Genomic DNA, 22,398 nt, shown 5'->3' with positions numbered 1-22,398 from the left:
TAAGAAAAACTATGTTTGACCAAAGACCCATCTTGCAGAAGAACATTTCCTGAAAAAGCCAGAGACCATTGGAAAAGGGGATTCACTCCTGGGTAGATCATGGGTGTGCCCACTCACTCACCCTTTTACCTCTGATAAACAATATTATCCTTATTGTTTCCAAAACCAGTTGGACTAGAGGTGAACAGAGCACACCACGACAAGGAGGTTGAAGGCTGGAGGGAGTTCCTTCTTCACTGATGCTGCCATCAAACATCTTCTAGCCATTCCAGCTCAGCTTCTGGAGGTTCAGAGTTCAGAGAACAGGACTCAGCATATGCTCCCTGCCTGCACTTCTGGGCCCTGATTCAGCAGTCTTTGCAAAAGACAGACATTCCTGGCTAAGAGTAGACAGGTCTTTCCAGATGACGTTCCTTGCTCTTAGGCCATGCCCTCTTCTTAACCAGCTCTCTTCTTGAGTCTGTGTTGGATGCAGCCTGAGCAAGTGGATGAAGGATTGGAATCCTTCTCAAGAAGAACACAAGGGCTGGTTCATGTGACACACAAGAGGCATAATATGTTTGGCTTCGTTTGATTTGTAAACTCTAGTTTATGGCTCAGTCTTTGGTGTCAACCCAGCCAACTGGGTTTCCTGGGTCGGGCTAGATCAGAGATCCCCAAACGCTTCAGCTCATCAACCTTTTCATGAAGTTTCAGATTATTCATCGACCCTCAAACATTTACTTTATGAAAATAATTAGATAAATACTACTTTCACTAATAGTACTACAAATAACAACTACAACATTAATCTCTTGGATAGTCCCATCAACCTTGGGGTCATTTTTGACTACTTTGGAGAATCTTGTGTCCCCTTCCAATTCCTTAATTATATGAATCTATGAACTACAATTAGTTCAGTAAATTACAATGAAACAAATGTCCTAGATGGTGTGGACTTGTGGCCCCTGACCTTCTCCAGATGTGCTGGATTTCAGATCCCATCATCCCTCACCCTCATTGTCCATGGATTATGGAAGCTAGAGTCCAACGTAACCTGCAAGTGCCACGTTGAGGAAGGCTTGACTAATGCATTCGTTCCTTTATGCAAAAAGATTTCCAGCCTGGCGTTTAGCTTCTCAGATGCATAAAGTAGTAGATCATCTAGCTGGCAGATGATCTACTGAACCTACTGGGAATCAATGGAGCATCCGGGGACATCAACATGCCATGACTTTCTACATCTTTAGGTCATTATTTTATGTTATTTTACTTTAGGGGAGGCTGGCCTACTGCCAAAGAAGATGTCACCCTCCAGCATTATTTTCCTTTCTAACAATGCCACTGGAGCTTAGGTGGGCCCCCATCAGGTTTCTTACAAAATAAAGATAAAGGTGGCTGCAATCGGAGTTCTTCTTGGGCATGTACCTAAAAACAGGGTGAAGATGTGGGAGGGCTACCCATTCATGGTTTGTTTGTGAACTTGTGCAACCCAATGATGCTACAACCCTCCTAGAAGGGTTACCATAATGAGCAGGTCATAGATGAAGGTTAAGACTAAACATAATCTAGTGGAGAAGGAAATCGCCACCCACTCCAGTATTCTTCCAGAAGACCAAATGGATATTCACAACCAGGACAATGTTAATAGGAAACGGCCTCCCGCCCACCCCCCAATTGGAAGATATCCAGTGAATGACTGGGAAACAGCCGAGGCCAAGCATATATAGTTCTGGTTGTGGCTGAGTTGAAACTGAAAGGAGATCTCACTGCTGATGTGGCCGGAGGCAAAAGGAAATTTCAGTGCTGCAAAGATGAGCATTACCATTGGTATGTAGAATGTCAAAACCATGAACCAAAGAAAACTTTGAACAGAAATGTCATGACTAAACACTGACCTCCTGGGAATCAGCCATCTGAAATGGACTGGAAAGGGTCACTTCACATCAGAAGAGCATCAGATCTTTCTTTCCAGGCAAGACAATCATAGAAGAAAGGGAGCCATCATGATGAATAAAAGGGTGTCAAAATTATTGCTTGGATGTAGCACCCCCGAATGACAGGATAATCTGAGTTTGGGGTTGCCCTGCCCCAAACTGTAATGGTATGTGGGAATGACCTTGGGAGACCAGATGAAGAGATGCTGCCTAGGGAACAGTCAGATAAGAGGGAGCACAGCCCACAGCTGGATGGCTCAGCGGGGACCCTCCCTACGTTATTGGGCTGTAAAGGTAATGGCGGGACAGCTGTACTTTCAGACTTGCAAGATTCTGTCAATGTAGCTTTATAATAAAGTAAAATCAGCTCATCTGGTGGTGCTTCCTGTCTCGTCTACCTGGGAAGGTTGACACAAACCAAACTGGTGTGTGATTTGCGGGGGGGTCCTCCTGGACTCGTGGCTCCTGTTTGAGGAACAGGTGACTGTTGGGGTTAGGAGAGCTTTTGCACAACTTTGTCTTGTGTGCCAATTCAGTCTTCCTGGATCAGGAGGTACTGCACATGGTCACTCATGCCTTAGTCACCTCCCAAATGAATGTTTGAAATGTGCTGTATGTGAGGCTGACCTTGAAGATGATCTGGATTGGTCCAGCATGGGCAGTTATGGGTGCACCCATGTTGCACCTGTGCTTCACGAGCTGCACTGGTGTCCAAGATGCTTCTGAGTGCAATTCAAGGTGCTGATTGTTACCTCTAAAGGCCTTCCTGGCATGGGGCTGGATTATCTGTGAGACCACCTCTCAGCAATTGCTTCTCCCCATCTGACAAGATCCAACAGGAGAGGCATGGGTCCTCTCGATTCAAGATTGTCACCTGGCAGGACCAGACAGCAGACTTTTTCTGTTGCAGCACCCATGGAACAGAGTCCTTTTGGAGTAGGCAGCCTGAAGAAATCAAATAAATAGATATAACTACACTGCCCCCACCACCACCCCTTGCCCCAACCTTGCTGGCTTTTCAGAAAGCCTTGAAGACCTGGTTTTTTCCTGGGCATTAAGGGCCAAGAGCAGTGTTTCTCAACCTTGGCAATTTGAAGATGTATGGACTTCAAGCTGGCTGGGGAATTCTGGGAGTTGAAGTCCATACATCTTCAAACTGCCAAGGTTGAAAAACACTGCCCAAGAGGTTAGTTTGAGTCCATGTGATGCTGTGGTTTGGACAGCTGTTGTGGTTCTTGCCTATGGCAGCCATTTTGGTGTATACATATTATGAATTTGGGGCCAAGCATATTGTTGTTTATTGTTGCAGAGTTTTTTATTGTTTTTATATGCTGTTAGTGGCCCAGAGGTGCTATGGTGAGATGGACGGCCATGCGAATCATTTTTTTTTATTAGAGTTCAGGCCTTTCAATATAAACAGGGATCCATGTCTCTGCTCCTATCACAGATGTAGAGAAAGTTGAATAGTTCACTGATGAGTTGCTGTACTTTGCCAATACTGTATAACACCCAAAAAAGAAAAAAAAAAGTCGTACTTAGAGGTAACTGGAAAGTGAAAAGTTGGAAGTAAAATAGCCTTGCAAATAATGGGAAAAGTTGGCTTCAGTGTATAAAACCAAGCCAAAGACAGGTTAGCAGTGTTCTACCAAGAACATTCTGTGTTCATAGCAAATACCTTCTTCCAACACTCTAGAAGACAACTCCATACTTGAACATCACATGGACTACACTAAAATCAAATTGATGCTTTACTCAGTGAAGTATGTATGTAAAGATCAGCTCTCTGGAGAAGTATAATGTTGGAAAAGTGGAAGGAAAGAGAAGAAGAGGACGACCAGCAGCAAGGTGGATGGACTCAGTTGCAGTGGTGATGGGGGCACTGTTGGAAGAGCTGAAGGACCAGGTTAGGGACAGACCACCATGGAGAAAATCTATCTGGCCGCTAAGAGTCAACACTGACTTGATGGCACATAATCAATCAATCAATCAATCAATCAATCAATCAATCAATGCTAAGACACAGCTCCTTTGAGAAGCCTATGATGCTGGGAAAGGTGGAAGGAAGGAGAAGAAGAGGACAACCAGCAGCACAGTGCAGTGGGGATGGGGACACTGTTGGAAGAGCTGAAGGACCAGTTGGAGACAGATCATCCTGGAGAAGATCTATCTATATGGACAGAAAGAGCCAACACCGACTTGTCACATAAGGCTCAAATGACCAGGCTCAAATTATCATATTTTGAACATGTTATGGGAAGACCCAGCTCTCTTGGGAAGTCCATAATTCTGGGAAAGGTGGAAAGAAAGAGAAGAAGGGGATGACCAGCAGCAAGGTGGATGGACTCAGTTACAGCCATGATGGGTGCACCATTGGAAAAACTGAAGGAGCAGGTGGGAACAGATAGCCTTGGAGAAAAACTAGATGGTTGCTTAGAGTTGACGTTGACTTGATGGTCCTTGTACTCGACAAGCAAAGATGGAGAAGATCTATTCAGTCAGCAAAAAACAAGACCTGGTGCCATGATTCAGATCATGAACTTCTTCTTGCACAGTTACAACATAAACTAAAGAAAGCAAATAAAATCATCAGACCAGCAAGATACAACCACAGCAATATTTCATATGATTACACTGTGAAGGCAAGGAATAGATGTAACGGATTAGGTTTGGTCAACTGAGTGCCTTTAGAATGCTGAATACAAACATTCATTAAACAAAACATGAAAAAAGGGATGTTTACTTCTTGGGAGAAAGACTGTAACAGTTATAGACAAAATATTAAAGTGCAGACACATCACACTGACAAAAAAGATATGTAGTGTGAAAAAACATGGTTTTCCCAATTGTAACATACAGCCAATTATCAAGAAAGCTGAATGAAGAAAAATGGAGGTCTGTGAATTATGGTGTCGGGAGAGAATAATTGAGTATATTCTGCACCGCTTGAAGAACAAATCGTTCAACCCTAAATGAACCAAAATGAGAGAGCTCACTGGAAGCACTTATAATTAAGCTGAAGCTTAAATATTTTAGACACAAAATGGACAGGCAAGAGCGGAGAAGACCCTGCCCGCTTAAGAAAATCAAAGGCATTGGAAGAAGAGGCTGAGAGAAGACAAGGCGGCCAGATACCACCACAGATGGCGCAAGCAGGAGTTTCCAAGAATCCTAAGGAGCCATTGGCTGAAACGATGCCCCATGAACCACCCCACAAGGACAACTAGACGAGACCCTATGGATATGGCAGCAGAGAGAGACAGAACTCCTTAACTCTTTCCTCCCACTGACTTGCAGCCCAGAACTGGAAGGGTTCCCTGAGGCAGGGTTCCTCAACCTTGGCAGCTTGAAGATGGGTGGACTTCCACGCCCAGGATTCCCCAGTCAGCATGCTTTACCACAGGCGGGCCTCCACTCCCAGGATTCCCTAGCCAGCCATGCTGGCTGGAGAATTCTGGGAGTTGAAGTCCATACATTTGAAAGTTGCTCAGATTGAGAAACACTGTCTCAAGTAAGAAAGAGGAAGACCTTACTGCTACAAAATAATAATACATTTAAATAAATAAATAATACAAGAGGGGGTCCCTTTCTTCCATCGGGGCTTTGGAACTAATCACTCTATCCCCCACGGCAGCCATTTCCCCCACCATTTTGTGAAAGGCCCCGCAACAGGTTCTCCAAAGGTCAGAGGTGCCCCCGAAACCAAAAGCCGGGCTTGCGCGCGCTCTGTCGTTTGGCCCCAGAAAAGGAAAGGTCCCTTCTCACGACGCACTGGGCCCCCACCCCGAGCCTGGTGTCGTGCGCACGGCACGCTCGTGAGAATGCAGCGCCAGAGCTCGCTGTGTGGGGGGTTCTGGCGGGGGGGGTGGAGATCCTCCGAGGCGCGTGGCGCAGGCGGCCCCGAGCAGGCGCCTGGTGCGCGCCGTCCTCCTCGGCGACCGCAGCCCTTCGGAGGGGGCCGCGCCTAACGCAGCTCCGGGGCTGCGGCGGCTTTAAGGCGCCCTGCCCTCCGTTTGTTATCCTCCCGCCCGGCTCCCATGCTGGCGAGGGCTCCGCGCCTCCCATTGGCTGCCTCGCCGCCCAGCTGTTGTCTGCGCTCCCAGCTGCCCGCCGGGGGAGGCCCCGGATCCCGCCCCCCCACATCCTCTCATTGGCCCCTCGGAAAAAGAGGCAGCGGCCGGCGCCCGCCAACCCGCTGGGTGTTGCTAGGTGCCCGGGCGCGTCCATTGGCCCGCTCGCGTGCCCATCACAGGCGGAGGGGGAGGGGGCCCTCCCCGCCTGCTATAAAGGGGAAGGGAGTCCCGTTGAGGAAAAAAGGGGGTGCATTTGGGGAGCAGGAGGCAGTCGCGGAGCTGGAGGAGGCTGGGACTCTCCCGGGGACCCCGCGCCGTCTGCCCTCTGCTTGCGTTGCGCGCGGCTGGAGAGGGTCCCGCGCTGGGCAGGTGAGTCTGGCGCTAGGATGGCGATGAGGCGGAGGACGAGGAGGAGGAAAGAATCGGAGTTGTGTTATTGTTGCAACGTTGTTGCGCGTGGACGGCACCCGCTCCCCGTCCGGGGGAAGAGCGCGCGGAAGCGTGCTGCGTGCCAGGCGCTCGGAAGCGCACGCTGCGGCTTGTTTGGGCGCGGGGTTGCCCCTGCTGGCTGGCTGGCTGGCTGGCGGCGTGGGCGAGGAGACCGCTTCGGCGCCTGGCCCCGTGGGCTCCCCTGAAGCCATCGGGGCTGGATCGGTGCCCGGCGGAGCGCCGCGCTGGAGAAAGCGGCAGGCAGGCAGGCAAGCGGGCGACGTGACGGCCCTGTCCAAGCGCGCTGTTCCCTCGGTGGGGCTGGCCGGCGCGGCGGCGTCCTGGCTCGCTTTCCTCCGCCGTCCGCCCGCCGCCCGCGGGCCGAGGGAGCGCGGCGTCTTTCGGCTCGGCCGCCGCCGCCGCCTGCTTTGCTGCCGCCTTCAGCAGTCGGCTTACTCCGGAGTCGCCCCGCTGGGCCCAGGGGTGTGTTTACGCCACGATCCCCTCTGCGCTCGGGTCTCCTCGGAAGGAAGCCTCTCCGAGCTTCCCATTTCCCCGTCGCTCTCCTCTAGCCTCCGCTCTTGAGAAGTTCGGAGGTGCCTTGACTGCTCTTGGCTTTGGAGGCTCCTTTTTAATGCCCCCCCCCCCCTTGCTTGGGTTCTGGTTTAGTTTCTTCCGGCTGCTTTTCAGAGGGCTCGGGGGTGGCTGCTTGGCTGGCTGGTTACAGGTCTGATCAAAGGATCGTTTCCTCCCTGGCTGCCAGATTCACCGGGCAAAGCTGGTTGTGCCAATCACTGCTGAGAGCTCGTTTGGATCCAGTGGGCAGAGCTGTGGTTTCTCTCAGCTCGTGTCCAAAGTACTAGCCCAGGTCTCTTCCTTCCATAATGCCTGGGAGGGCTTGAGAATAAAAGTGCATCCTTTTAACTCTTTGTTCGATTAATCTTAGTGCATGGCTATGCTACAAAGTTGTTCTTAGGTCTTGATCTTTCTGGAGCTTGCATTTGGTTTTTAAAAGCTTACTTCATTCTCTCTCTCTCCCCCCCCCCCTTTGCTGAAGGTAAATCAAATGACTTCTCAATATGCTGTTTTTTGCAGGTGGGGAGGGCGAACCTATTTTTTTTCTCAATTCAGGCCTGAGCAAAGACTGTGTTTGAGTCAAAGTAACTTAACACTGTCTCCTAATGCAGTTCTTGTGTGTGCTTTGTTAGGAGGGCTGGGTTGGTCTGTGATGGCAAAAAAACACCTTTTCCAGCTAACGAATTTCATTCAGAGGCAGAAGCTGCAGCTCATGAAGTAAATAAACAGAACAAAGTTTGTTAGTTGGAAAAGTTGCTACCAGATCTCTGATTGTGTTGGATGATTCTTTCTGAAAAAAATGTGCTGAGTGTGGATCGGTGCAGGGAATGGCTATCCCTCCTAATCTAGTAATAAAACACTCTTACTATGCTCAGAGGCTCTTATTGACCGCCCCTATTCCAGAGAAATGTCCCCTGAACTTTTTAGAACTTTCTGAATGAAAATATGTGCTAAGTGGGAGAAAACAAGTGTTGAAAATTGTGTCGTTCCCCCCCCCAAACTGGTCACCTGTAGGATGTGAAAGATCACCAGGAGGTGATCAAGCAAGGCAGGTAAGATTGTGTTGCAGGGAGACAACCGGTGGCTTTTTTTTTTTCCTGCAACTGATGTACTGCAAACATTTAACGAGTTTGTGTGGCTTGTAAGAAGTGCTAACTTTTTAAATAGGTGGTGTTTTTTTTTTTTTGCGAGGCCAGGATTGAAGCAATTGGAGAATTTATCCAGGGCCTGCTTGCAATTAGGTGGAGGAGATCCTAGTTCTGGACAAGGTTCTCCTCTGTGTTAAGTCTTTGGTAAGAAGCAGAGGACACCTGTACTGCTTAGGACAGTGTTGAAGTCCACTCATCTTAAAGTGGCCAAGTTTGGACAACACTGGCTTAGGACAACCTCTTAGCAATCTTGAAGTTTGGAACCTGCTGTGCAGCATGGTTCCTGGCATCTGCCTTGGCCCTTGCATCTAGGGCCAAGCAGTTTAATTGTTGTACGCCTCCCAGAGTCACCTTGTGTGAGATGGGCGGCTATATAAATACGATCAATAAATAAATCTGTATTTCCCTGGCAGGCAGCTGTGGCTCCATTACCGAGAGAGCATTCCTAACTGTATTTTCTCTTTCTTCCCCCCCTCGTTCTTCAGCAAAGCATGTGACTGTTTCTATTTATTTATCAGTGCTGCTGGTTGGGTTGCTGGCAGTGAGGCCTCTTCTATTTGTTGATAAGCTTTATTTTCTGGTCTGGTGCTGCAAAGGGAGCCCGGAGGAGGAGGATGTGTTCATGTGCAGAATTGGGCCTACCCTCGGATGGTTTCGAATTTGTTTGGTTTTTTTAAATGCAGTTTGACGACTGCGTAGGCAGCCCTTAAACTTGGAGGCTGTTGAATTGAGAAGATGCGTTTACCAGACGGTTCCAGGCAGCAACGCACTTTCTCAGAGAGAGCTGGTGCATCGCACTGGTTCCAACGTTCCCTTTATGCACTCTGTCAACGTAGGGCAAAAGTGGGGAGGAATAGTAGAAATCTGCCTTTCCAAAATGCAGATAGATGTAAAGAAATCTGTTCTGTAGTCTCTATTGTTTTTTTGCATTACTTTCTTCTTCTGTGAACCGTGGCCAGGGACATGTTCGAGATGGTGTCAAACTCTTCCCCTCTCCCTGGCCCCTAATATTCTTATTTATGTGTAGAATTTACAGGGTTGGATTATTGTCTTACATGCAATCATCCAAGTGGCTGACAACAAAACCACTCAAACAGCAAGGAAACCATCTTCTCACCCTTGCAAAGGAACATCATACTTCCCACCGTGGTGCCATAACATACCATCAACTCTCCTATGCTGGCCTGTATTTCTGCAAAGCATCAATCATGGTTTGCAAATCCCAGGAGAGGTGTATTAGAACAGTGTTTCCCAATCTTTCCAAGAATCTAGGACAGCGTTTCTGAACCTTTGCATGCTTTAAGATGGGTGGACTTCAGCTCCCAGAATTCCCTAGCCAGTATGCTGGCTGGGGAATTCTGGGAGTTGAAGTTCACCCATCTTAAAGCTGCCCAGGTTGAGAAACACGGTTAAAACACTAGGACATAATTGCAGCTGACTTTTGGGGGCAGGGGGAGCCAGGAGGGGGTGAATGACAGAACATGCGTCATGGATGTAATTGATTTGAGAGATTGATTTTGACTGATTCAATTTTTGTCTGCTGCAGTTGGCAGCTTATGGTCAGAACAGCAAAATGCCCCCAGGACTGTTACAGTTATATAACAGTAATCAACAGCAGGCCCCCTTCAAATTAAGCCACAGATAAAATCATCAACCATCCAACCCAAAAGCAATGAAGGTGGATAGCGGCTGACAATCTCATTTTAGACACCGTGACTCAAGTCGATAGTTGCATCATTCACACAACTATGTGATGCTCGTCTCATCATTTGGGTGTCAGGGTTGGTTGCTCATGTCGGGGGATATAATGAGGTTTGTTTTTTCCTTTGCCACTGTGGTTTGTAACCTATGGTTTATGGGTTTGGTGGGTTGCGTGAACACCGCCACACTTCCCAGAGGGAAAAAAAGGGGGGGGGGAAGGTGGAAACCTGAAAGTAACATCTGAATTTATGGAATTAGTCTTAGTTGGTCTCTCTTTCTGTCTGCCTGTCCCTTAAGATCCTGGGTCTGAGATACCTGCACAAGAAAAAATCCAAGATGAAACGGGAGGCGTTACAGAGTACAGTTAAAAGGGCAAGATGGTGGTCCTGATGGTGTGATTGAAGATCTGCCTGTTTTTTGTGTGTGTTGCACATAAAATGCATTGGACACTTAAAAAGGGTAGAACTTCAATCACACCATCACAACCACCATCTTGACTTTTTTTAACTATACCTGGTGGGCATCCTTGGAAAAATATCCCTTGGGTCTTCTGTCTCTCTGGTCCAGATCTTCAAATAATGGTGACTTGATCATTCTTTAGAGAAACCACAAAGTGAAGTTTGAGTAGGGTACAAGCATTAGTAGCAAACACTGAAGGACAGAAATATTCTATGTGGTGTGTAATCAATTAACTCGATTGGGGGGTTTGGCATTCAAATTCCCATTTTGCCCATCTTGTATCATTGCATATAACTGTGATTTGTTTGCCTCAATGTGATCTAGGCACATTCTTATTCTGGTTTATAAACCATCATTTATGGCTTGTGTGAATCTACCTTGTCATGATCTGTTCAACAAACCATGATTGTGGGTGATAAGGAAGGCCATCGGATCTTTCCTAACTGACTCCACTGGCTGATTGTGAGTTTTTGAAATGGAGTAAGATTGGGTATGTATGTTGTTGCATCTCAAAGGACAAAATAATACATTTTTTGAGGGGCAGTGATCCAACTACAAATTTAGAGCTAGGATTTGAGAAATGTTGTGATACATTTAATAAATTTATAGCATTTTAACATACAGTATTACATTCAGTGCGGTCAGTATCAAACTTAGAACAGAGATGGGCAAGTGGGAAGGTAGACCCTGAGATCCATGAAACACCACAGCTGTTGTGAACCCCTTCCACGCAAGCAGAAAGCTATCATAAGAACAGGCTGAGGCCTTGTGCACTAAATTCTTTTCCTTGGTGAGAATGTTTTTCATGAAGAAGAAATCCACTTGTGTCCTGAAGTCCATGTTACCGTCGAAACGGTCAAGTAGGTCTCCTGCGAATTGCTGTGAAGTAGACTGCTATAATCTAATGGCCATTTTGCAGAATGATGGAAATGTAGGTTATAGTTTTTGATTGACTGTGTGCCATCAAGTCATTGTTGACTGCTGGTGACCTAGATAGATCTTCTCCAGGACAATCTTTCCCAACCTGGTCTTTCAGGTCTTCCGACAATGTAACTGAGTCCATCCCCTTGCTGCTGGTCATCTTCTTCTTCTTTTTCCTTCCACCTTTCCCAGCATCAGAGCCTTCTCCAGAGAGCTGGGTCTTCACATGATGCGTCCAAAGTAGGATAATTGGAGCCTGGTCATTGGTGCCTCAAGGGAGAACTCTGGGTTGATTTGTTCGATGATCCATTTGATTGATTTCTTGGCTGTCCATGGTCTTCTCAGGAGTCTTCTCCAACCCCAAAGTTCAAAACCATCAATACTGTTCCTATCCTACCTCCACCGAATATATGAAGGGGAAATGGGGTTTGAAACTAAGATTCTCTGAGTAATTCTTTTAGCTGCTCTTCTCATTCCCTCATGACCCCTTTTTGCAAGCCAGGTGTGAGCGCTTCCAGATGCATATGGCAATCCAGAAAGGGAGGTCTGTTTGAAAAATCCAACCCGGCTTCATTCAAGCAGCAAGGTGTTCTTAGGTTAATCCATTGTGTTGCATAAGAGCCATTCGCCAAGATCCAAGAATCTGTGTTCTTAGCCTTGTAGCCAAAGTTGCATTCAGAAAAGATTACCGGATTACATGTTGGCTGTGCTGTACAACAAACCGGTTTCAGAGGTGAACCCACTGATCTTTAACCAGGATAGTTTGACGGTGCAGCCAGCCTCTAAACTATCTCTGCTTAAAACAGATGTTGCCTTCAAGTCCAGGTGTTTGCCTTTTTTTTTTCAAATAATTTGATTCGATTTTGAGTTAAGAGCAATAAAAACGAACAAAAACTAACATTAAAGAATGAAAAAGGAAAAAAAATGAAAAAGTCAAAAGTGCAAAAAGAAGAAAAAAGTACAAAAGAAAAGACTTCTGAAATTTCCTTGCAACAGATATAAGTATCAATTTACCCTAAACTCTTACTAAGTTTATAACATAACTTCCATTTTAAGTCATTAAGTTTATAACATAACTTCCATTTTTGTATTGTCCAGTATTATCTCTAACCGTCAAATCCATCCATCGTAATTTCATTTTCTTTCTATTTCACACCAAAAGTCCAAAAAAGGCTTCCAAATTACCCCATGTCTTTTCAGGTGATTGGCTTTGGAGTGAGACCGAAGCTGTCCTCTGCTGGAAACTGGTAGTTTAGGCAATTAAAGGGAAGGTTTGATCCAGCCGAGCCATTCTTACATTCTTCACCAGGGTCATCACCGAGGGCAAGACGTGCCAAACGTTGCCGTCCCAGATCTCTATCAGCCCTTGCATTTGAGTCATCCTGGTTTGGAGCAGGTGAAGGTTTCTTTTTTTCCCTTAGCAACCCTGAGGCTGTGCTGGAGTCAGACTAGTTGGGCTCAGAGTTCGCTGGGTTTCTCATTTTTCACCAGCTGAATTGCAGAAAGTCACTTGTCTGTCCATGTACACCAGTGTTTGTCAACCTCGGCAACTTTAAGACGTGTGGACTTCAACTCCCAGAATTCCCCAGCCAGCCATGTTGGCTGGGGAATTCTGGAAGTTGAAGTCCACACGTCTTAAAGTTGCCGAGGTTGACAAACACTGGTGTACAGAATCTCTTTGACTTCTTGGGAATTGGGTGCCTAGGAATGAATGTGAAACTCTGCTCCGTGGTTAGCAAGAAATAATGTTGGTGGGAGACAGGATGGTAGTTTGTCCTTGGCTTAGTCTGTCCTAAAGACTGAGCAGGACATGAAATATGGCTGGGTTGAGAAAATAAGCCAGCCTGCCTTATGGTTCGTTCTGTTTTTGGCTAGTTGTCTTGTGTGAAACCTGGACAATTGTGACTTATCCAATCAACTAGGGTTCAACAAATCTGGCCTCAGTGTGAAATATAACTCTTGTCTGTTTGGGTTTTTTTGAACCCAAAGCCAGAATTCTGCTTTTGGACCTCAGATCTTTGCTCTGAGTGTGGGTACTTCAGGGTATGGTCAAAATGGTGGCTATGATGGTGTGATCAGAGCTGTTTTTAATGTGTGGAGCTTCAGTTGTACCATTGCAACTGCCATCTTGACTTTTTTGACCAGGCCCTGCTGGCACGCCTAGCTCGGACAGTTGCCAGAGGAGAATTAGAGTCACTGAGAAAATGCAAACTATTGACATGGTTATCATGCAACATAGAAATGATCTGCCATATTTGGAACGGCACAACCAACCGAGGTATCGGCACTTCTCTTTCTAAAAAAAGTTATTGGGGTGTTTTTCTTTTCCGGTCTTATTCACACGTTCCTCTCTTCTTCCAAAGAGCTCCGACTAGCTTCTGAATCCTCTCTCCCTTCTTCTCATTCTGCTCTTGTAACCACCATCTCAATTAAATTCAGTAGTGCAATAAAATGGCACATAATCTTTACAGCCGAGTAGGATGAACGTATCTTCCTTGGGCTGATCTCAAAAAACTAAGAATACCCAATGAGACCGATACCCTTCTGGATTAAATAATTCTGTATTTTTTCCAGTGAAACCACACAGCCTTGTGAAAGAGGGCCGTTGGGAACTGAGGAGAGAATTCTTGAGACATTGCCTTTACCTTCCTTCTCTCAGTGAACGTCTACATACCACAGTCATGCTCTTGAGGTTCTGTAGTCACCCTGCTGCCTCGCCACGCTCTGAACGTGGTCGTAGTTATTGTCCAGCCACGTTTGTTCTTTGGGGAAATCCTGAGATTACAGGGGAGAGAGGAGAAAGAAGTGTAGGAATATGCTTCAAATGTGACCCCTATTGCAAGTTTCGAGTCTTCCTTTCTGCAGTGGGCTTTTTGGGGGGGTGTTTGAAGAGTAGGTTATGGTATAAAGCCTTAATCACTGATTGATTATGCGAAATAGTGATTGGAGGGATGTGGAACCTTTCTATTTGAAGCATTTTGTGCCGGGAAACTCGCCGTGAGCCATCCTTTGCACGACTGGGGATAGCCAGCAACCTGGGAAGGGTGAGATAAAGAAGGGGCAAATAAACATTTTTATCTAAGAACTCAGTTTTTATGAATGTTGTTTGCTGACTTGGTTTTCGGGGCTAGTCTACGTAGCCCAAAAGCTTGTCCCACACTCTTTCCTCTCACCCTCATTGCGACATTTCCAGGGGAAAGGAGTTCCACAGGCCCAGAGTGTCTCTGTCGGTTGTCAGGCTGAGAATGAGGGAGTCGTGATTCACCCTGGCACAAAAATCAAAACCTGGTGTTCTGACCAGCCACCCCTGCTGACGTTCAGTGTGTGGGAAGGGAGGAATGCAAGGCAGAAATGCCAGGCTGAGATTGTAGGCTTGAACTGGACTCAGCTGCTGAGGTTTAAGAAACTACAAAGACTAATGAGGTTCTCATGTTGTAATGGTATGTGGGAATGACCTTGGGAGACGGGGCGAAGAGACACTGCCCGGGGAACGGTCAGATAAGAGGGAGCATAGCCCTCAGCTGCAGAGTGGGTGGAGAAGAGAGGATCAGGAGGCACCCTCCCTAACTTCTCGGGCTGTAAAGGTGACAGATGAATTGTACTTTTGGACTTGCAAGATTCTGTCAACGTAGCTTCACAATAAATTAAAATTAACTTATCTGGTCGTGTTTCCTGTCTGGTCTACTTGGGAAGGCTGACAAATGTTCTCTCCCTGCCTTGCTAACAGTATCCCAAACCCATTTCATCTGGAGTCGTCCCTACCCCTGCTTGCAGAAACAGAGAAACTGTTTTGTGCCAAGTCAGTCTGCTGGTGCATTGTGCACAACGTTCCCCACCTGATGTGCCAAGATGTGAACTCTACTGCAACCCATGGGCTGGAGGGAAGGGGCAGGGGGAGCTTGATCTCTGCTGACCTGATTCTGCCCTCCAACCTCAGTAACAGATCACTTAGGTCTGACTCACAACAGATCTGGTCTTGTCGACTCTTTATGCAAAAACTTTCTGGAGTTACAAATACAGAAAAATGCTTTCCTGTCCCTGCAACCTGATGTTTATATCTGGATGATCTGCACTGGGGGTAGACCGTGTGCCACTTGGCTAAGATTCTGAGAATGGGCTTCCAGCCGAGTCCGATAGTTGGTTTAGGTCAGTGTTGTCCAAACTTGGCCACTTTAAGATGAATGGACTTCAACTCCCAGAATTCCCCAGCCAGCATGATTATGCAGCATGCTGGCTGGGGAATTCTGGAAGTTGAAGTCCAGCCATCTTAAAGTTGTCAAAGTTGAGAAACATTGGTTTAGGTAACTCCCATTTCATTCGGCCAGTTTTCCTAGCCTGGGACTTTGGCGTGCCCGTATGTATTTCAGCTGCTGCATTACACGCCTCCCTTGTATGAAATTCTCTACCCTGGGGGTGGGGGTGGATATTTTAAACCCAGAACCAAAATAAAATCTTTCCTCCACTTGTTCTCTCAAACAGATCAAGGGGCCAATCTGTAGCTAGGCTTTCAATAAGGGAGGAAAATACTGAATGCTCACTCAGTCGATTAAAAAAAACCCTATTGTTGCTGTAATATTATTATTTTATGTGGCTGCTAAGAGTCAACACTGACTTGATGGTGCATAATCAGAAATCATCTTCATTATCTGATTCCTTCCAGCAGGATACATAGAACAGTTTAGAAAAATGATGCAATGAAGCAGAAACCATAAAACGAACACGTGATAAGGACTGTGTATGAGAGCAGCAGTAAAATCAGGGAGTTGAATCCAGCAGTTCATTTTTATTTTACAAAAGCAGGAAGTCACAGGTCCGTGATCTAAATCAGGGTTCCCTTTGGCCTGGTTGGCTGGGAATTTTAGAAATTGCAAAACTCCATTCTTACAGATAGGCAAGCAGCAGGTTAGGAAGAATGCTGTAAAAAAATGAGTTAACAGACTTGGGATAGAAAAGCTCCTGTGACAGATCGAAGACTCAGACGAAGCAGCTGGCAAGTTATTGTGTTTTTAAGAAGCTGTAACTCTAGGTCAAAGCAGGCACCCCCTCAAAAAAAACCCGTCCTTCCTATACAAGAAAAAAAAAAATCCCTTTTTGAAAGGATTTGCAGTTTCTCTGCTAAAATGGTTTTGCATTTTTGGAGGGTTCACCTCTCTCCAACTGCTACACGTTTTAGCTTAATTAACTTTTTATCTATGCCCCATTCTGTAATTCCTTGCTGGCTTTGCTGCTATAAACGCTGTAACGTTTCTTGGTTTCTGTTCTCTGCCAAATTAGAGGCTGGTGGGTTTTGTCCAGGACAAGAGACAAATTGGGGACAAACAGCTTTTGTGTTTTTTAGAGCTTTGGCGAAGAGGAGACAATCATAATTTAGCCCTGGAATGCTAGGTGTAGCTGACATCTGTCTCATTAACCAGCAATGTCCCAATCTCCAGGCTGGCTTTGAACTGCAGTTTTAGGGTAGAAACGTCTGGCTTTTGCAACTTGTATATTTTCTTGCTTGATGTTGATGACACAAAAGCTGTTGGACCTATTCAAGATATTAACCAGAAATGGAAATGTAGATGGCTCTTCATTTTGACCGCTTCCTGAGGTCCTGGACTATGGCCCCCATTTTCCTGGCCAACGTGGCCCGCCATGTAGACTAAGGCTATTGGGAACCGAAGTCAACATCTCTGGAAAGGGTCACCAGGATGGTTGAGCTGGTGCTGGGTGGGGATCAGAGGTGGTGTAGTCCAATGTGCCTGGAGGACCCATCCTACAGAGAGGGCTGCAGTTGCTAAACCACTGGGAAGATAACTGATGACCTGCTTATTCTAATTTTTAGAAATGGTGCAGGGTGTTTTCAGTCCTGATCTCTGATGGCTTTGTGGTCGGTTCTTAAGGTCTCGCAGAACTAACTCGTAGGGAAAGTAGTTAAGCACCAGGAAAGTGAATGGCTACATAATTTGGAATTTGTTCGCAGGAAGGTGATGCAGAAGCAGAATGGGGCAATATTCAGGGAGACCCTCTGCTCAAACCTGGGCTGCCAGTGTTCATTTATATCAAGAAAAGACTGTTGCAGATACCACGTGCAAACATGGTTGCCTCCTGACCTGATTCAGGGTTAACTCCTGGTGATTTGCAATAGTGCAGAAAAGGTTTTCCATTGCCTTCTTTGGAATCTTCCAGTCTAGCCTTCAGCCCTGGAATTTCCTGCTGGTCGGCCTTCCACATACAAACCAGGCCTGACTCCGCTTTACGTTTATTTTTCAGGAGTAGCCAAAGACAGCTGGGGACTGCTGTGACACCCGAATAGCAGCAAGGTCAATAAAACATACCACAAACTCTAACACAAACTACTGTAAGAAATGGTTCCAGATCTTCTGCTGTTCACCTCCTGTGTTCCTCATTGCTTAAACTGCCCTGTGCACATCTGAATGTCAATAAAAACAATAAAGAAATGTATTAAGCCTTATGCTCAGGTTAAACTGGGGCAGTATTTGAATCAGTTAGATCAGTGTTTCTCAAACTTGGCAAGTTTAAGAGCTGTGGACTTCAACTCCCAGAATTCCCCAGCCAGCATGCTGGCTAGGGAATTCTGGGAGCTGAAGTCCACCCATCTTAAAACATGCTGGTTCGGGAATTCTGGGAGTTGAAGTGCACCCATCTTAAAGCATGCTGGCTAGGGAATTCTGGGAGTTCTTAAACTTGCCAAGTTTGAGAAACACTGAGTTAGATTAATTGCTTTAATGTTGCAGGCCAAGTGCTAACCCTGCAAATTCCCCTCTCAGCCTATCTGAAGGGAAACAGACATAATTGGAAGTGCCCGCAGAGGGTGCTGAATTGTGAATTTGAGCAGTGCAATGTGTAAATCCTTAGTCATTGTTGTTTCTTGTAGTCCAGAAGAGAAGCCACATTGATAACAGTTGCATGTGAACGGCTAAATGCAGTTCTTGATGCTTTTATGGAAAGGAAGGCTGTGTGTCACTGGGTGGCTCCAAACCCCTAAGGCAGAAAACCGGACGAGAAGGCTTAACTCACCCACACCATCCGCAGGACGGTTTCCAGAGTCATTTAGCAAATATTAATTAGCTCCTTTTTCATCCAAGGTAAACACGACTGCCTCTGCTCTGTGGGTGGGCAAAGTATCAGCTTTCCTGTGGGCTTTGGAAGGGACATCGAGGTCTGCCCCCCTTCAAGAAACCCATCATCACCGGATCCCACAGATTGGGACAATTTTCGCCCGGTCTTCAACCTTCCCTTCTTGAATCTGGTTGGCCTACAACTCGGAAGATTCCTGGAGGAAGCGAATTATCAGGACCCATGCTGGTCAGCTTTCAGACCAGGATTCAGTATCGAGACAGCTTTGGGCACATTTGTTGATGACACATGGTGGGCTTGGGATGGGTTTAGTGCATCTGTCCTGGCCCTCTTTGATCTCTCCGCTGCCTTTGATACCGTCAACCATGGTAGCCTTCTGGGTTGGCTGAGAGGGTTGGGAGTGGGAGACACTGATTTGTAGAGGTTCTCTTCCTCCTTCCGGGGCCAATTCCAGCTGGTGATGGTGGGGAGCAGTGCAGTCCTGACCTCTACTTTGTGGGATGCCTCAGGGCTCTCCACCTTCTCCCATCTTCTTTTTAATGTCTACATGAAGCCACTGGTGGAGGTCATCCATCCACCTGGGGCGCAGCATCGTCAATACACTGATTATGTGCCATCAAGTTGTTGCTGACTCTTAGCAACCACATAGATTTTCTCCATGACAATCTGTCCCCCACCTGGTCCTTCAGGTCTTCTAATGGTGCACTCATCACACCCATAACTCTGTCCATCCATCCTGCTGCTGGTCACCTTCTTCTGTTTCCTCCCACCTTTCCCAATATTAGAGCCTTCTCCAGACTGCTGGGTCTTCGCATGATGTGTCCAAAGTAGGATAATTTGAGCCGGGTCATTGATGCCTCAAGGGAGAACTCTGGGTTGATTTTTTGATGATCTGTTGGTTTGTTTTCTTGGCTGTCCACTGTATTCTCAGGAGTCTTCTCAAACACCAAAATTCAAAAGCATCAATACTGTTCCTATCCTGCTTCTTCAAAGTCCAAAGTATCCATCAATACATAATTGTATCGTACATATCTCTCCATGGCTGTTTAGGTGAGGCTGTTATGGTTCTGTCCCAGTTTCTGGAGGCTGTGAGAGTCTGGATGGGGAAGAACAGGCTTTGGGTCAACCCTACCAAGTGGCTGTGGGTTGGGGGCCCAGTGGGTCCTGAACCTGGAGAGATTTCATCCTTGGTGTGGGATGGAGTTGTACTTCCCTGTTTGGATTCTTTGTGCAGTTTGGGGGTGGTCCTGGACTCATAGCTCCTGCCTGAAGAACAGGTGGCAGCTTGACTATGAGGCCTTGCAATGTGCTCTACATGAGACAGCCCTTGATGACTCTCTGGAAGCTTCAGTTGAACCAGAATGCCATGGTATGGACACTTGCGGGCATTCCTCATTACACCCATGTAACACATTTACTCTCTGAGCTGTACTAGCTCCACATAGGGTTCTGGGTACAATTCCAGGTATTGGTTATAGGTATAAAGCCTTGCATGGCATCAGACTGGGTTATTTGTGGGACCATCTTCCCCCAAGGATATCAGCCTGCTCCAACAGAGAGGGCGCACTCGGGGTCCCTTCTCTGAAATAGGGTCCCTTGTGGGACCCAGGAAATGTGCTTTTTTGGTCCCAACCCCTGCCTTTTGGAACAATCTCCCTCCCCCCGATTTGCCCCCCACCCTACCGGCCTTTAGAAAGGCAGATAAAACCTGGTTCGTTCTTTGAGCGTTTGGGTGAGGATGAGAAGCGTTTCTAGTTGGTGAGATATAATACCGTGTAGACTTGATCATATTTTCATTGTTTTACTTTGCTTTAATGTTGCGCGTTACCTTTTTCTTTTGGTTTTTTGTTTAATTATTTTGCATGCCACCCCGAGTCACATTGCCTAAGATGGGCTGCTGTAGAAATGTCCTAAATAAATGAATCAACATATTCCTTTCCCATTTAAAGCACACATGCTCAAGCACAAGACAAAGCTGCTAGTTCTCATGACTCCAGGGATAAACATGAATGCCGGCTGAAGCATTACGTTGGGATAAGGTGTCATCAAGGCTCAAAGAAGGACTAACAGAGTACCTCCCAGCTGAAAGAAAGCCTGTTTTCCTCCTTGGTCAAATGAACTTACGGGACTCATTGCCACATGGTGGCAATTACAGCTGAGTCTCTCAACAACTGATGTTCACATTTATTGATGAATCACACTTCTAGGCTGCCTCAGTTGCAGTTGCTAGCTTGAGGCGGCTTACAATGATGAAAATACTCAAGGCCCCAAAAAGAAAAACCCAAACAATAAAAACAGTATAATTTCACAAATCCCAGTCAAGGCAATGGTAAAGTCCATTACAAAACCATACATACAAATCAAGAGAGCAGGATAGGATTCATTCTCCTGGTCCTGCTGAAAAAGCCAGGATTTCAAGGCCTTAGGAAAGAGGACCAGGATGAGGGCTGTAGGGACTTCCTGAGGGCAGGGGTGGCCGTAGAGAAGGCCTGTTGACACCCCCCCACCAGGTGTCACCACCAGATGGGACCAGGAGCAAGCTCACCTTGCCAGAGCTTATACATGGGCAGGAACAACTGGAGAAAGGTGGTCCTTGAGGGATCCAGGTTCTAAGCTATGGAGGGCTTTATAGGTGACCACCAGCACCTTGAATTGCACCTGGAAACCAACTGGTAATCAATGCAACTTGCAAAGAAGCTGTATTACATGGGTGAATGAGAATTAGAAACACCTATAACTATTTGTGTTGTTGCATTCTGCACCAGCTGTAGCTTCTAAGTAATCCTGAAGGATTATCTCATAATATCTCAGGTGTCTCCTGAACCTCTTGCTCCACCCACTATACAGCTGTGGGCTGTGCTTCTTCTTATCTGACCATTCCCTAGGCAGCATCTCTTTGGCCCATCTCCCAAGGTCATTCTCACGTACCATTGCACGTCTGGAGTGGGGGATCTCCAAAGTAGAAACATGAACATTTGCAGCTTGCCTTGTGTGCTTTTCCAAAATCTCTGGCTGAATATTTTTTGAGAAGTCTGTAACTCAGTGGCACAGCCCAGGCGTGCATAAAAGACTTGCATTTGGTTCCTGGAAGAAGAAGCCTTTTGGCCAACACATCAGATCTTCATTTGTTTTCACTAGAACCTAGAACCGCCATCCAGAGGCGGAGGCGAAAGGAACCCCCAAGAGAGAGGGTGGGCACAGATTGGAGAACAAGATGTCTCTGAGTATCTACTCCAGGGTTTCTCAACCTTAGCAACTTTTAAGATGTGTGGACTTCAACTCCCAGAATTCTCCAGCCATTATTCAGTCCCATTGGGTAGCCTCAAATCGGAGAGGTCGTGGGATGGAATTGTAGAAGGGTGGAGTTGGAAGGAGGGACCACGGGGGTCATCTAATCCAACCCTCTGCAGTGGGCGGGAAAACCAATTAAACAATTCTTGAAAGGTCTAGCCTCTTCTAAAGACCCTCCAGAGGGAGAACCAACAGCCTCTGTGGGTCAACGGTTCCACTCTTGAACAGATTTTATCATTAGAAAGTTCTCCTTAAATTTAAGGAAATCTCTCCTTATTCACGTCCTTGACACTAAGCATACTTTTACACATTTCTGATAGTAAATAAACTTAGAAAGTTATTTTTTTTTCCAACCTTGAGCATTCTGATTTTCTTCCTCTTCTTCTCCTTCTCCTTCTTCTTTTTGCATTTCCTTGTTCTGCAACATCTTTGTTTGAGAAACATTAACTCCAAGTGAAGCCAACCATAGGCTTTTACTAGGGTAAAAGCGTCTGTGTATCTATTTTCTTCTATGTCTTTTACAGGCTACTGTTTCACATACTTTTTAAAATGTTGACTCTTTTAGTATTTTAAGTAACTTTGTGTTCTGTCTAGCAAATAGTGGGTGACATCCGAGACAAACACAAATGGGTTTTCCTCGGCCTATTTCTCAATAGCGTATTGGCCTTAGGCAGAAGAGTTTGCAGGGTGTGGTCAAAAAAGTCAACATGGTGGCCACAAAACGTGACCAAAGGTCTGCCTGTTTTTGGATCACACCCTGTGGGTACCCCTAGCAATAGGTGAAAAGTAATATTGTTCCTTGCCCAG

At 46.3% G+C, this 22,398-nt stretch overlaps 1 protein-coding gene across 2 annotated transcripts in view; it reads left to right on the top strand.

Moving 5' to 3' along the window:
• The first annotated feature begins 6,228 nt into the window (after positions 1-6,228).
• The window catches only part of YPEL2 (yippee like 2), a 53,785-nt gene continuing 37,615 nt past the window's right edge, over positions 6,229-22,398 (top strand). For both annotated transcript variants that reach the window (XR_015798232.1, XM_007435198.3), the window contains exon 1: positions 6,229-6,355. The gene's annotated coding sequence lies outside the window, so the exon portion shown is untranslated. The remainder of the gene's footprint in view (positions 6,356-22,398) is intronic.

This window comes from Python bivittatus, unplaced genomic scaffold (assembly GCF_059951505.1).
Source record: "Python bivittatus isolate LINGU-HERP-01145 unplaced genomic scaffold, Pbiv_v1 ctg000690_np1212, whole genome shotgun sequence".
NCBI lineage: Eukaryota > Metazoa > Chordata > Lepidosauria > Squamata > Pythonidae > Python > Python bivittatus.
Note: the sequence above shows the minus strand (reverse complement) of the source record. Positions and strands in the feature narration are given on the sequence as shown.